Here is a 14,730-nt window from a genome sequence, read left to right as displayed (position 1 = left end):
TTTGGGGTTTAATGGAAGATGGATATGAAAGAAGAGTTGGATGGTCGGATAGAAAAAGACGGAGAGAAGAAGATGATGTTGATGGGTAAATGGAAAGTAAATGTTTTTTCTTTGAGAGTTCGGTGATGTTGAGCAAATATATTTATCTTTGCGATATATTTTGCGAGCTGTTAGCTGGTTAACTAGTTTTCTTCGCGATCATGCTAGTTTCATTCATTGTCCCCTTCGAGACAACGAGCACGAATAATAACATCGAGGCAGAGAATTAAAGAGATAAGACGAGAGTGTAAGAAGAGAGGATCGAATTAACGCGAGAGAATAAGCAAGGAAAAGCACTCGGATAATTATGAGTTGGCGGTGGAATGAAGGAGACGAAGAGGAATGGGCCTCGTCGACAATTAGAATAGCAAAGTACAACGTGTAAGCGCTGACGAAGGCTAATAAGTCGAATACCGTAAATCAAATCGTGAGATTAGCAATAGGAGTGGGGTGGGGTGGTGGTGGAATGTCTAAGATAGGCTCGCTTGAAAGGAGGAAGCGCAGATGAGGAGAGCACGATGAGTGAAAGTGGAAAGTGTTTGAGTAAATCGAAGGTTCAAAAGATAACTTGCCGAGCGAGCTCATGCAGAGCCTAATAAGATAAATTCTGCACGTGCGCTGCGCGCGTGTGTGCAGGAAACAGCGGATCGCTTAGATTAATGTAATTTCAGCATAAGACACTCCTGGCACGAGTGGCTGGATGCTCGGATTTACCTGCACGTTCAAATGCAAAAATTGTCGCGCGTGTGTCCCCGCGCGCTTATTCATGCGCTCCCGCAGCTCCGCGGACAGTATAAATTATTATTCGCGTTTGGGTGTGTACGCGCGTGCGTACGCACGCTTCATCGTACACCCCGGCGTTCTTGCAAGCACGAAGGGGTGAGGTCCCGACGCGTCGAGCGAGCGAGAGAGGGACAGTGTGAGTGTGAGAGAGAGAGAGAGAGAGAGAGAGAGAGAGAGAGAGAGTGTGTGTGTGTGTGTGTGTGCGCGCGCGCGCGTGAGAGTGTGAGAGGGAGGGGGGTGGTGGTGAAAGAGGTAGCGAGGGCGTCGGCGTCGGCGTCGGCGGCGAGGGGAGGGGGACACTTATTTCAGTGAGGCTAAGGCCGTGAACGGCCAAGCCGGGAGGGACGGCCCGAATCCTCTCCCGTGCCCCCGACTGCGCAAGCTCCGCATCATTGATTTAAAGCTTCACATGTACGCGCGGCTTGGTGCACACGTGCGAGCCAAGGCTTATGTAAAGGCCCGCGTGTACCGGCTCAACGCCGCAAGGCCGACGACGTCAGGACGCGCTGCAATCGCCGAAGATGGACGCGCCTGCGGCCAGGGGATAATGTTTCAATCAGAGCTACGCTCCCAGTCGCAGGAGCGAGAGGGAGAAAGGAGATTTCCGGGGCGCTCGGCTCCTCGGCTCTCTCACTGAATGTTGCAGTTGGCTCGGGAAGGAAGAGAGGACCGAATGGTTTTTCACGCTCCCAGTGGACTGCGAGCTCAATCGATGTAGGAAGGATGTAACGAGAGTTATCCGCTTAAACTCAATGGAATGGCATTTATTATTTGTGATTATGGCGCTTGTTAAACGCCCACTTACGAGGATTTGCTTTCCATAAAGCTAGATTAATATTTCAAAATAAACCACCCCCGCAGCTTTGACCTTTTAACATCAGCTCTTAGCGCCTATTTAATAGTTAAGCTTTTTTTGACGTTTGTGCAGTTACTATTAGCCCTCGTCACTCTCGTGTATTTTTACATTCACGATATTTTTATAGTAATACATGCATTAGTCCGGGCCATTCAATGTTAATGGATTGTCGAGTCACTGGAATTCGAAATAATTGTGTCATTATGGTATCGAGTAACGTGTTACATAATACGATAATCGAAAGTTTATTATAAAACGAGCGTGGAACATTATACATAATTAACAAATGCAGTCGTTCATCGGGGGACGGCTGCTGGAAAATAGAAGGGAAGTTTGTCATTCTTAGCAAAACCGTGGCAAAAGTTAAATGTCCAAAATAAAAGAGGCGCGTTTATCAACTTATGTATTTAAAAAAAATTCTTTATACTTTTGTTTTTTCGCAATTATTATTAATGTATTAATGTGATTAAGAATTAAAAACTTCGTTACTCCCTTCAAATATTCCAGCGTCCTCTAATTTAAGGCAGAGTCGGCTACGAAAGTTCGCTAATACCCAGCTCTTTGCACTCTAATTTGATATTTTCTATTTACCTTCATCTTACCGTCTTAATTATTTTAACTTTTTCCTCCTTCAGGCCCTAACGCTGTTGAATTTTCCATTCTTCTTGCGTAACGACTTCAGCCTCGTTAACAACCATTGATTATCTTTCCATCGTTTTACCGCATTCGACGATACTTCATCTTAGTCTCTTAATGGCTATAAGTGTTATTATTACTTTGTTTAAATTTTAAATGGCTTTTATTCGACTTTTAATAAAATGTTTATACGCACGACAGAACGAAACGCTCACCGATAGACTAATATTTAACTCATACCTTCATACCTCATGAAGCCGTTGCTTTTGCTGCGTGCGTGTGGTACTAAATTTGAAGACTATTTCAATAAAACGGAAATAGAATATCGTCATATTTAAATATGATTTGCGCCTTTAACGCATTCGGCCCCACCACTTTCATCCCCGCGCACAGTAAGTAATATTAAATTATCAATTAAACGAATTCCCGCTGGGTTTTAAGCGTTATTGCAGTATTTTTAATCGCACCGTAAATGATACTACACCAAATATCAAATAATATTTACTTGATTATTTTTTTGAATTACCAATTTTAATATTCATAATTTTATGAATTTATACTATATATATATATATATTTATTAAACTAAATATTTATAAGAAATTTTGCAAATACCATATCTATTTATTGCCTTTATTATTTATTATTATAATCTGCTCGGCGATTCTTCTTCTATCGACAATACAACAGTAAGAAGAAAAAAAAGAATAAACAAACAAACATATGATGAATATAGATTTCTTCGTAGACCAAGCATAAATGAAAAACTTACAGATTTTGTTTTGCCAATGACATAAAAAATGCCATTAAAGTTCTTAATGAAGTGCAATATCGGTAGATCATTAACAAAATAAAATATCCGAAGGCGGTATCGGCAGAGAAAGTATGTTAATTCAATTTGACTCGCAGAAATATATTTTCTTACAAGTATCTGCACGAGATTTTCCTCTTTCTCTAGAAGTCCACGCTTCTATATACAGCAATGGAATCTTTGGGAAATCAATCAAACTCTTATCCATCGGATCTTTAATTAAACTACGGCTCCTTCTTCTCCTGACGCTTGTCTGACTATCACTTCTCCCTCCGCAAATTATGCTCCTTTGATACTTCCCTCTAACATCAGGAGCACCTCATCATTTACTTTTTACGTTTCTCTTTTAATTTCCGTGTACTTTGTAGGCTCTACAGCGTCCATTCACAGGAACATGATCGAATGAATAATTGAGAATCGTTAAATTGTCGATTCATGCTATTTTCGTATAAGAGAGAGAGAGAGAGAGAGAGAGAGAGAGAGAGAGAGAGAGAGAGAGAGAGAGAGATAGAGAGAGAGAGAGACGACGACGAAAAATAAACAAGAAAAAAAATATACCTCTTAAGGTAACTAATGACGTGTACAAATTTAATATGCATTCTGAAAAAAGATATTATTAACCAAAACTTTTATTTTATATTCAAAGCAATATAGAACAAATTTATTATTATTAATAAATTACTGTAGCTTTATGTTTTCTCTTTGTTTATTTAATTATTCATTTATTTTTGTTTCTTTACAATTACATAAATTTACTTTAAATCTACTAGAATAACTTATTTACATTGTAAAATATCCAGGAATTTTTTTATAACGTGTGAGGCTTTAAAAAAAATATAATTTAGAAAAATATTAGGTGACATGTATGGAAAAATTGTCGATATTATGCCAACGCGAATCTTTAATTCGCAAATTCCAAGTCAGATATACGAACATTTGAAATAAATTAAAAATGAAACTATTTGCTTATTATAACGTTATCCTTTCCCCATAACAGGTTTATCGATATTTAAAGTAACATCATAGACATTAAGAGAATCATAAAGGTTTATAAAGAATTATAAATGATAAGCGTAAATTTTTGAATAAAATCATATTTAAATTAAATGTTATCATTCAATTTCGTTAAGCGGATAATTTATATATATTTATATATATAATATAAAATAATTGAAATCTTGTTATATATAGTAAAATTCATTGGTTTAACATTTTTCTTCGATTTAACGTTTAAGATTTATTAAGCAAACTGTAAAAACAATATTTTTTAATATATTAAACACTCTTGAAATAAGATTTTATGCTAAATTATAAACTTCGTAGAAGCACATGGTTGATAAAAAGTAAATAATAATACAAATTTCAAAAATTGTTGTTGCCAATAAATATGTAACGATAAATATTGGTAAACATTTAAAAGTAAAAAAATATTAAGAAAAATATTATATACACATACACATGTATTATAAATAATATTAAATATAAATACAATCGTATATATAATTATTATTGGCCACTACTATTAAAAAACATAAAGTAAACAATTACATATAAATGTATGTGTGTGTATGTGGGTGCATAATCAATATTATCGTACAATCATCATGAACCTGTAAGAATTTTTATACATCTTTTCATTAAAATGCATATATAATTAATGCTGCAGTGCAACTTTTATTATTAACGATATTATTATATTTCAGTAGATGTATATTAATAACATAATCAAAATATAGAAAAAGAGGTAAATATTTTATGAGTACTTGTTATCAAAAGAAATTACTGGAAATGTTGAAAAAGTTCATTTGCATGGACGTAAGAAACATAAGTACCTTAATACGCTATATATAAGCAAAAATCTCTTTTTACTCAAATGCATATGTTTCTTTTCGTATATCAAAAAAAAAAAAAAAAAAATTCTTCGCAATAAGGATTTATAATTATAATGTGAAAATTTTCGTAATATTTCACTATGAAAAAAAAAAAAAAAAAAAAAAATATATCAATATGTATATATATATATATATACATAAAATGATTTTTTTAAAAAGAAAAACAATTTATGCATTTTCAGACAAAAAAATTTAAAAATATGTTTCATTATTTTATTCAAAAATACGGCAAAATAATCATTAAGAAATTAATATTCATGGATACGTTACGCTTAATAGCATTTTATTATAAAAATTATAGATTTTGGGCATTCTGCAATTATCAGTACACACATTTTAATGATATTAACTAACAATTCGTCAGTTGCACCACTAAAATAACAACTAATGGAATCGGGTTAACGGGACGCTCACCCTGAGTGATAAGACATACCGCTTGTAAAGCCCAGAGACGCAGAAAATTTTACGAGAGTTCACATTCTCTCTCTCTCTCTCTCTCTCTCTCTCTTTCTCTCTTCTAACAAAACTGTAAATCCCAATTGAGAGACCGAACGGAATGAAAAAGAATGTATTAAGATCTTAAAACATTTTCCAACAGAACCGACGGGCGCTGAGTATTACAGAAAGAAAGAAAGAAGAAAAAAAAAGAAAAAAAAACGAAGAAGAAGAAGAAGAAGAAGAAAAAGAAGAAGAAAAAAGGGAGAGAAAAAAGAAAGAAAGAGGGGCGGAGGGGTGGGGTGGGGTGGGGTGGGGGGGGGGAATATAAAGGAGAAAAAAGTAGGGGCCAAATAATATCGAACGCATAGCGCGCGCGTAATGATTGCGACAGCAGATCAATCTGCGGATGGGGGCAGAAATATCAACGTCGGCGTTATCGTTCTATTTTTCCGCGACGATTTTCTTCGATGATGTGCTTTTTTGTGCTCCCCTCGTACTACGCGCCCTTTGTACCTCACGCTATACTTCCGCGTTGTAATTCCCTCGTCGAGAAAGGATGGAACAAACCCGTATCTACATTTTACTTAGGCAAAGTGCAGCCTGGGCTTTTATGTGCGCGCGCGCGTGCGCGCGTATTTGTACGCACATAGTTGAATGGAGTTCAAACCTTTGAAGAACGTAGGTCTTATTTCTTCTTTTCTTTTCTTGTCGCAGCTTGTTTGAAAATAGCTGGAGCACGAGCCCGCGAGGTCAACGATTAAGAGCGTATGCGATCAACATTTTATTACTCAAGACTTTAAGTACAATTTGCTTATGTTGAGCACAATTAAAAATCGTTGAATTGCCGAGGTATGGAAAATGTATTTGTAATAAAGATAATTCGAGCATTCGATATGGAAGTGCAATAATTGTGAAACGATAAATTTCATAATTATATATCGGCTGTCATTTTTCATAAAATTAATATACGATATAGATAAGTTTTACTGCGCAATATTCTGATATTAATCATTTTGTGAATAAATAATGTAAGTTACTTCCTTTGACAGGAGTCAGTTTCAGCAGCGAATTATTACCAATTACAAATTGACATTAAACATATCTAAAATTAACATAATGTCAATACTACTAATTGCAAAACGCTTTAAAGGATAATCATTAATTAATAATTGTAAGCTTAAATAGAATTTTATTATTAAAATAATAATTACTAAACGTCATCGCTAAGGATAAATCTCTATTAACATACCTTTTTAATCTTTGTTAATTATTAGGCAATCAAATTGCATTTAATTGACAATATGAGATTTAAATTTTAAAGACCCAATGGTATGTAGATTACAAGCGAGTAACCATATTTGATAAATAATTATATTAATAATGTTATTGTCGTATTTGCTTCTGAAAAGTGCAATCGAAATAAAAGTAGACGAGATTCTAAAATATAGAAATATTTTTTAAGTAAAATTTTCATTTCCTAATAATTAACATACAGAAATACTACGTGTACAAGTGCTTATAAAGTTATTTCTAATACGAATTTGTATATTTTTTAATATAAATCATAATCATAGAGCGTTGTGAATCTCGTTGTAAAAAATATAAAGATAAGAGCAATTAACGTGCACTATTCAATATTTCAATATTCATTCCGAAAATCAAATTTTCTTTTATTCTTCTTTCTTCCTTAATGCTTCATTTCATCCTGAAAATAACGGTCATAATTATATTAATACGGCATGTGAAATCATTAGAATATGTAATAGAAGAGTTTTAAACTTTTATTTTCTCATTATTTCTCTCTCTCTCTCTCTCTCTCTCTCTCTATCTCTCTCTCTCTCTCTCTCGTTATCCGTTCCAGCTTTGCTCGCATATTAATGACGCACAAGAGTGTTGACGCATATCCTGCATGAGAAAAATACATGAAAAACGCCAACATATGAAAGTGCGACTCTTCAACAGACGAGATATAAAAACGAATTTTTTGCATTTGAAAAAAATATTTACAATTTTGTAATATTTTATAGAAATGTTAAAGAGACGTGGGACGAGCATTATTAGACTGTGCCAAAAATGATTTTTCTTCGCAAATAATTGTCGTGCGAAAGTTGCGTGTGTACGTAAACATTAAATACCTTCATTTTGTTAATATGAACGATTTTTATATTTGCTCAAGTATTGCTTAGCAGTGCTTTAAATATTTTATTTTACGCATAATATTTAACTTGAAATATTAAAGGGCGTTATGCTATGAAAATTTATTATCAAATTAACTCATTTTGTTAGCTATAATGTACAGAGATATAAAGTATTATATCGGCACACTTATGAGAGTTTACACAAATAGTTAAAACTACTATTAGTGGCTCATCTGTAATGCTTAGTAATGAACTCAATAATCCATAGAGAGCATAAAATAGATTATTATTTAATGAAATATTAAAAATTATAATCAACAATAATATTAAATGCACATTTTGCCACATATCGTTGAATGCTGTAATTTAATAAGATTATTTTTCATCGACTACAAATGCATTTTCCATGCCTTAATTAACAAAACGAATTTCCATCATTTTAATCGAATGAAATGTACAATGTGTATAATTTCGTTATTGAACTGTGTATTACCAAATACAGATTAATTTCACTTGGCGCATTTCAAAGCTGCAATATGCAGATATAACATATCCTTTTCAATGCCTTTACAGTCGAGTTGAAATATTTACCTCACTTACATGAACTTAAATAGACATAAGCAAAAAATTATATTAAAATTACCGAGCTGAATTTTAACTTCATTCCACCCATGAGAGGCATTCAAATCCAGCAACCAACCAACCAACCAACCAACCAACCTACCACCCTCGTCCCACCTCACAAAGCAGCCCAACATCCATAGAAGCCTATTATTTTATTTAGAAGAGCGCCAAAGCATTAATAAAAAGCTTAAATGAAACTATTAATCATCATTTGAAGTCAGACTTCAAATCCCTTTCTTCCCGAGTCTCAGGCAAGCCAAGCATTTAACGAGCAAACCCAGCCACTAATCAGGCGTTTATCAAACAGACGCATCTCGGCGCGCAAGCCCTTTCCATTTTCCAAGCCACGGAATTGCGCGCGCGTTACGCTTTCTCTCGGCGACTCACAATAGCGTCGTCGTCGTCGTCGTCGTCGTCGTCGTCGTACCAGACGTCGCCGTTTTTCCAAGGGACTGCCTTCACTGGATACGCGTTGGAAAAATGCCGCGACAGAGAGGGCGAATGCTCTCGCCCCCTATACGCTGCTGGACGTGCATGAATTAACTTCTGACGAGACTCGCTCTTTGGTCCCCCTTTTTTTTTCCGCTTCTTCGCCTCCTTCGTTCAATGATGCAAGAAGCCTCCATTGCTATGAGATACGATTTTCTTTTTCATGCATGAGTATTTTTTTATTGATATTAAGCTTATCACGTGCCATGGATCTTGATCGCTGCGAAATATAAACATTTGAATATTAAGAGACGTACAATGCGCATCTTATTTGAGCACGGAGGATCTGTATAAAAAGTTTTCATTTATTAATGTAATTGCACTCGTGCAGTACTAGGAGATTCTCTTAAAAATAAATATGTATAAATATATAAAGGAGGGGGAGGAGGCTCAGCAGGTTGGTTTTTTTGCGTTTCTTTAAATCGATTATTCTATTAATTTACGTTAATGTAGGAAAATATAGGAATGTTATTTCAAACGGAATATTATTCAGTAGCCATAAAACGGATGAAGTTTTCCATTTCCTGTAGTTATCACGATTATCCTAGCATCTACTTGCTTTGGTAATCGATAAATTGCAAATTTGTATCGAATCATAATAATGACCAAGAACAAATCATGGAAGCCGATATTGTTCGTCAGTCGTGTTAGTAGCTGTCGAAAGTCAATTCCCAAAAGATCCTCTCAAAATAGTGTAGAAATGGCATGTACGAGAAAAAAGAAAGGTAAAGAAAGAAAAAACAAAAATTGTGAGCCGACGAGACGAGGAGCTTGTATGCGATTTCGCTTAGTTTACCCCCCCCTCCCCCCTCTTCCTCCTCCTACTCCTCCTCCTACTCCTCCTCCTCCTCCTCCCCATCCCCCCTCTCTCTTCCTTTTTCTTTTGCCTTCCTCTTTTCCGCGACCCCGAGGGATTCGTATGCGCGTTAATAGATTGAAAGTAGTCCCCGGAAAAATTTTCACATAGCTCGTTCCAACGGGTTTTCCCCTCCTGTTCTCTCCGACTCGCTCATTTTTCCCTGTGCGCCTCGTGAAAATTTTTCCCCGAGTGAAAAAGAGTGATTTCGCTCTTGTCGTCGTCTGCAACTTCAGGATCCGCACTCGCGAATCGACATTGAATTTTCGTTTTTGCCTTTTCTTTTTTATGAAAGTATACTCTCCCTTGGCAGTTTGAATAGTGGACTACTACGAAAACGGCAGCCGAATGGAAAAGTTCTTTCTTCGAGGTTTTATTTGGTGTATTTGATGAATTTTCAGCTGGCAAGTGTGATGATGCTTTGCCAAAGGAGCTTTTGTTACCCCAAAATGTGATATGAGCCTATTGCTTTTGAATTTCCAACTACCATATGAATTATGAACAAATTTTTTCTAAATCAGAGTATTTTTATCGAGCTTACTTTAATAGCTCTCAGAGACTTTTTTTAATTAGAAATTAAACGAGCTTGTAATAATTATATTAACATTTAAGCAATTATCAACTGTTTGATAGAATCATCTCATTAATTTTTCAATAGCCAGTCATTTAACTTTCTTGTTAATTAATTTCTGGAAATTATACAATTATTGAATTACAATTAAATTAGTTTAGAATATATTTCTATGATAGTAGTAATATTAGTAGTAGTAGTAGTAGTAGTAGTATTAATAATAATAATAATAATAATAATAATAATAAGAAGAAGAAGAAGAAGAAGAAGAAACAACAAAAATTTCTTTGTGCTAGCAATTATCATTTTTTTTCTTTAAATTGAAAAAAATATATCTAATTTCTAATAATTGTAAAATATATTGGACATTTTCTTAAAAAAAAAAAAAAAAAAAAAAAAAAAACATTATTCTCAAGAGATTATCGAAACATTTTAATTGTGTTGTTACTTTATACTTTTCTAGAATCAAGCATAACTCATCAAGCTGCACTTAATGAATAACCCAAAAACAAATAGTTATGTCATTATTAGTTTATTAATTAAATATAGCATATTACCGTATAAAAATTGTATATGATAAAAGAATTTTACCATCCAATCTTTAAATCACGGAGCAGCTTATTTTCATGATTTATTACGAAATAATAATGTGACATTGTGAAGTAATATTTAGTATTTCTATTGTCTGGAAAGTTGATTTAATTCAAATTTAATAAATATCCAGTTACATATATATATTTGATTAATCTATTGAAAACAAAATAAGTAAGAATAAACAATTAAATACAACAAATTGAAATAGTTTCCTAAGATTTAATAATTTTAAATAATTTTTTTAAAATATTAAGTTGCATGCGTATGTAACAAAATTCGAGAAACTGAATTATAATTTCCATTAACATATATAACAATAAACATCTACTCTATTTAATCTTTTTACGTCTTCGCGAATTTTAATATTTAAAAATTAGAATGAGAATTTTTCAAAGTATTTCATCAAAAACTTACTATTTTAAGAATATAAGAAAATATTATATTCTTACGTGTTAAAAATTTAACTTTCTAAATCATAATTCGTTATAAATATCATATATATTTTTAATCTTATTTCTGATTATTATTGATATTAATTTTATTCTCAAATTTTCATCTCTAACGATACGTGACATTTTCAATTCTATGCCATTTGTAGTAAAATTTAATAGTTTTCAAGACTGCACTCTGTACATCCATATATTTGTAATAAAATAATTATTCAAGTAATAGAAATTCGTGTTTACATTTTTCAATTTTCATGTACGCGTCACGAAGATTGAACTATGACTTACAAAATTATTAGAGCGTTAGTATATTTCTATTATATTAAATTTCACGGAATGTTTTAAATAGAAAAATTTGTTGTATAAAATTTATTCATTTTTTCTTTTTTCAATTTGTCATGGTAGAATTGAATTAATTCTCGTTATTAACCAGCTTTTAACAATACGATTCGAATATATATTTTTTGTTTTGAAAGACTTTTGTTTAAACAAGTAATGAAAAAAAAAAGTTTCAACATAATTAACATTATTTATAGTAATAGTTGTTTTTGGTAAAAACTTTTAAAGTAAAATTGCCTTTGCAGCCTAAAATCTTCTATTAAGAAATTATGATATATGCATTCTAATTATCATACTTACAACTTTATAAATTACAAAAATTATTAATAGTTTATTGTTTTAATGTTGAAAATAATATTTCCCAATGATACTTTTTTCATGATACATATATTTATATTTTAAAAATATTCGAATTTTATGTGTAAAAATTAACGAACTACTTGCAAGGAAAACTTTCATTCGTTATATAAAATTTAAAAGCTCAATTTATCTTAAATATAAATTTTAGTCAAATGTCAAATTTTGCAGCAGAAACTAAGATAAGAGAGAATAGTAATGAACTAACTTGAAATTAGGATTTTGGAAATCGATTAAGAAACAATTCTTTCTGATATTCATATTTCAACTATATCCTCTTGAACTGAATATTTTACATAATAATGAAAATATTTACGAAAAATTCTTATATTTAACCTTTTAAAGTATATGGTGGCTTATTTCTGAAATTGAGAACAATTAAATGTATTTAAGGCCAATATTTATTCAAACAGGCTTTTAAGCATCAATTTTTAGCTTTGACACTTTCGTAATTATTATATTACGTATGAAGGAAAATATATATTTGTGTTCGGTAGGAGAAAACTTTTAATGTAAATCAGTTAAGCCTGATGAACTGCTTGTTTTTCTTTAAAAAAAAAAAAAAAAAAAAAAAAAACTAATGCTACACACGCTACTCGCGGGGTAATAAACGCAGTTGTCCAACGACTTTTCTCTATTTTCTCGTTTTCTCCCATTCAACTGGGCACTGAACACACATATGCATGAGTATATTGAGGGCCGAGAAAGGCAATCTAGCCTCAAAGAAGTGAAAATTTAGCTTTATAAATTAAGCGAAAAAATAATGATGACATTTTGTTTATTAGTCGATGAAATCATTTTGCTTTTATTTTACCCGAGTAATCTTATATTATTTTTTTAACGCATCGTCTTATAAATCTAGAGAAGGAATTCAATTTATTAAAATAACATGAATTGGTTGAAATGATGGAAGAAAACTTGAAATTGTTAAGGCCATATATACTTTTTCACGATATAGATTTCCAAAGTTTCAAAAAAGTAAGCAAAAGTTTTGAATAAATAATATGATAAAACTTTCGAACGGGAATATTAGACTCATTTACATAAAAGTTTAGTTCAAAGTTATGATATTACATATTTGAAAATGGAATGTAAAATTTTTTTTTTTTTTTTCAGGATCACAAGAAGATACTTCGAGATTTATACAAAATTTTTATTTAATTTTCACTGGATTTTAAATATCTTTTTTTTAAATAATTATTCATAGAGTAATATTCGAATGCTAAATAGCATTGTCAAGTCAAAGTCTGTCAATTAACAAATTAATAATTGTCAATGACTTCAAAAAAACCAGAAATCAAATATTTCCGAACTTATGAAATAATGAGACGAACAATAATGAAATTCCATGAATGTAGTTTGATAAAGAATTTAGAATAATAAATTTTTCTGCAGAAATTGAATAGCGAGATCTTTCAAAGCTAAATTAGCTTTAAATGTAAATTATTAAAAGGCTGGATCATTCGGCAAGATCGTTTTTTTTTTTTTTTTTTTTTTTTTCATTCAGATTGAATATCTTCGGGTATTAAAAAATAATCAGCAAGCGGTTCCGTTATGAAAAAAGATTTTAATGATTATTATGAGGAGTCGCGTAGCCAAGCGTCGCATTTAAGAAGTATGGATACTTAAAACTTTAAATGCGAATTTCTCAAAACTACATTTTTAATGTCGGCTAATAGCAGAATTTAAATTTTGACAATATCTTTAAAACTAAATATTCTAGTTTGGCACGTATGGATTTTATGATTTATTAAATAGTTTTAAAATTTGGAATAATTTTGAAATGAAAAGGGCGGCAAAGTGAAATAAAATGATAAAGAAAAATTAAAAAGATTTGTGCACAAGGTTAGTATTTTTCTTCTTAAATTAATGAAAATTTTTTCATATTTATGCCTAATGTATCGATCAGTTATTTATGACGATTTATACTGCTACCGTGAACGTATTGAAAAAGTCGTTTTACAACGAATAATATTCGCGGTCGCCATTTTGAAAAAAATTGTTCTTAAAGATATTGTGCATAGGTCATAAAATATAATGTAAAGTCAATCAATCGATTGGATTTCGTATTTAGATAATTATTGTTCTCGAGCTTATTAATGTTTCTCAAGATAATATGATTTTTACGGCTTTGATAGATATGCTTGGATCTTTTAAATCTAACTATTTACACCGACAAACACCATATATATTATTTTGTAAGTACATTTAAATGAAAAAACTTGTAAAACATATATTTCGCAAGATACTGCTTATATACTACTTAAATATATTGCAAAACTATAATATCGTAAATATTATTTTATTGTACAATTTTTTTTTATTTTTTATTATTCCCCTATAAAGTTGTATATTACAGAATTTCTGAGCTTTGAAATAAACGAATAAAGTCTAAAATATCACTATTAAGTAATTCCATTCTAACGTCAATTGCATATAATATATAGAATTACATCTTCGCCTATAAATTTAATATAAATTGCTTTACAATTTGTATTGAATTGTCAATAATTCGTAATGCATGGATTTATTAAACTTCAATGTCAGATTATATTAGGCAGCTATTTTAAATAATCGACAATACTAACAGGTATTTCGTAAATTAAAATTCCCTATTTTATTAAAATACCATTTAAAACTATTAAAAATTCAACGAAAAATGACGATTTAATGATTATAAAACCGTAGTAAGGTACCATCGAATTTTCACCGTAAATTTCAATTCTCATGAAAATGTAAATAAGAGCTGCGCAGGCAAAAGGTTTGACATCCCAAGTCATTATCGCTACGGTCGGGCTTGTACAGTCGACCTGAAATCAACCAATTACCAGTCGACGGCTCTTTATCCGACGAGCCCTGCT

This window comes from Ceratosolen solmsi, unplaced genomic scaffold, assembly GCF_000503995.2.
Source record: "Ceratosolen solmsi marchali unplaced genomic scaffold, CerSol_1.0 scaffold6, whole genome shotgun sequence".
NCBI lineage: Eukaryota > Metazoa > Arthropoda > Insecta > Hymenoptera > Agaonidae > Ceratosolen > Ceratosolen solmsi.
This window is presented reverse-complemented; position numbering follows the sequence as displayed.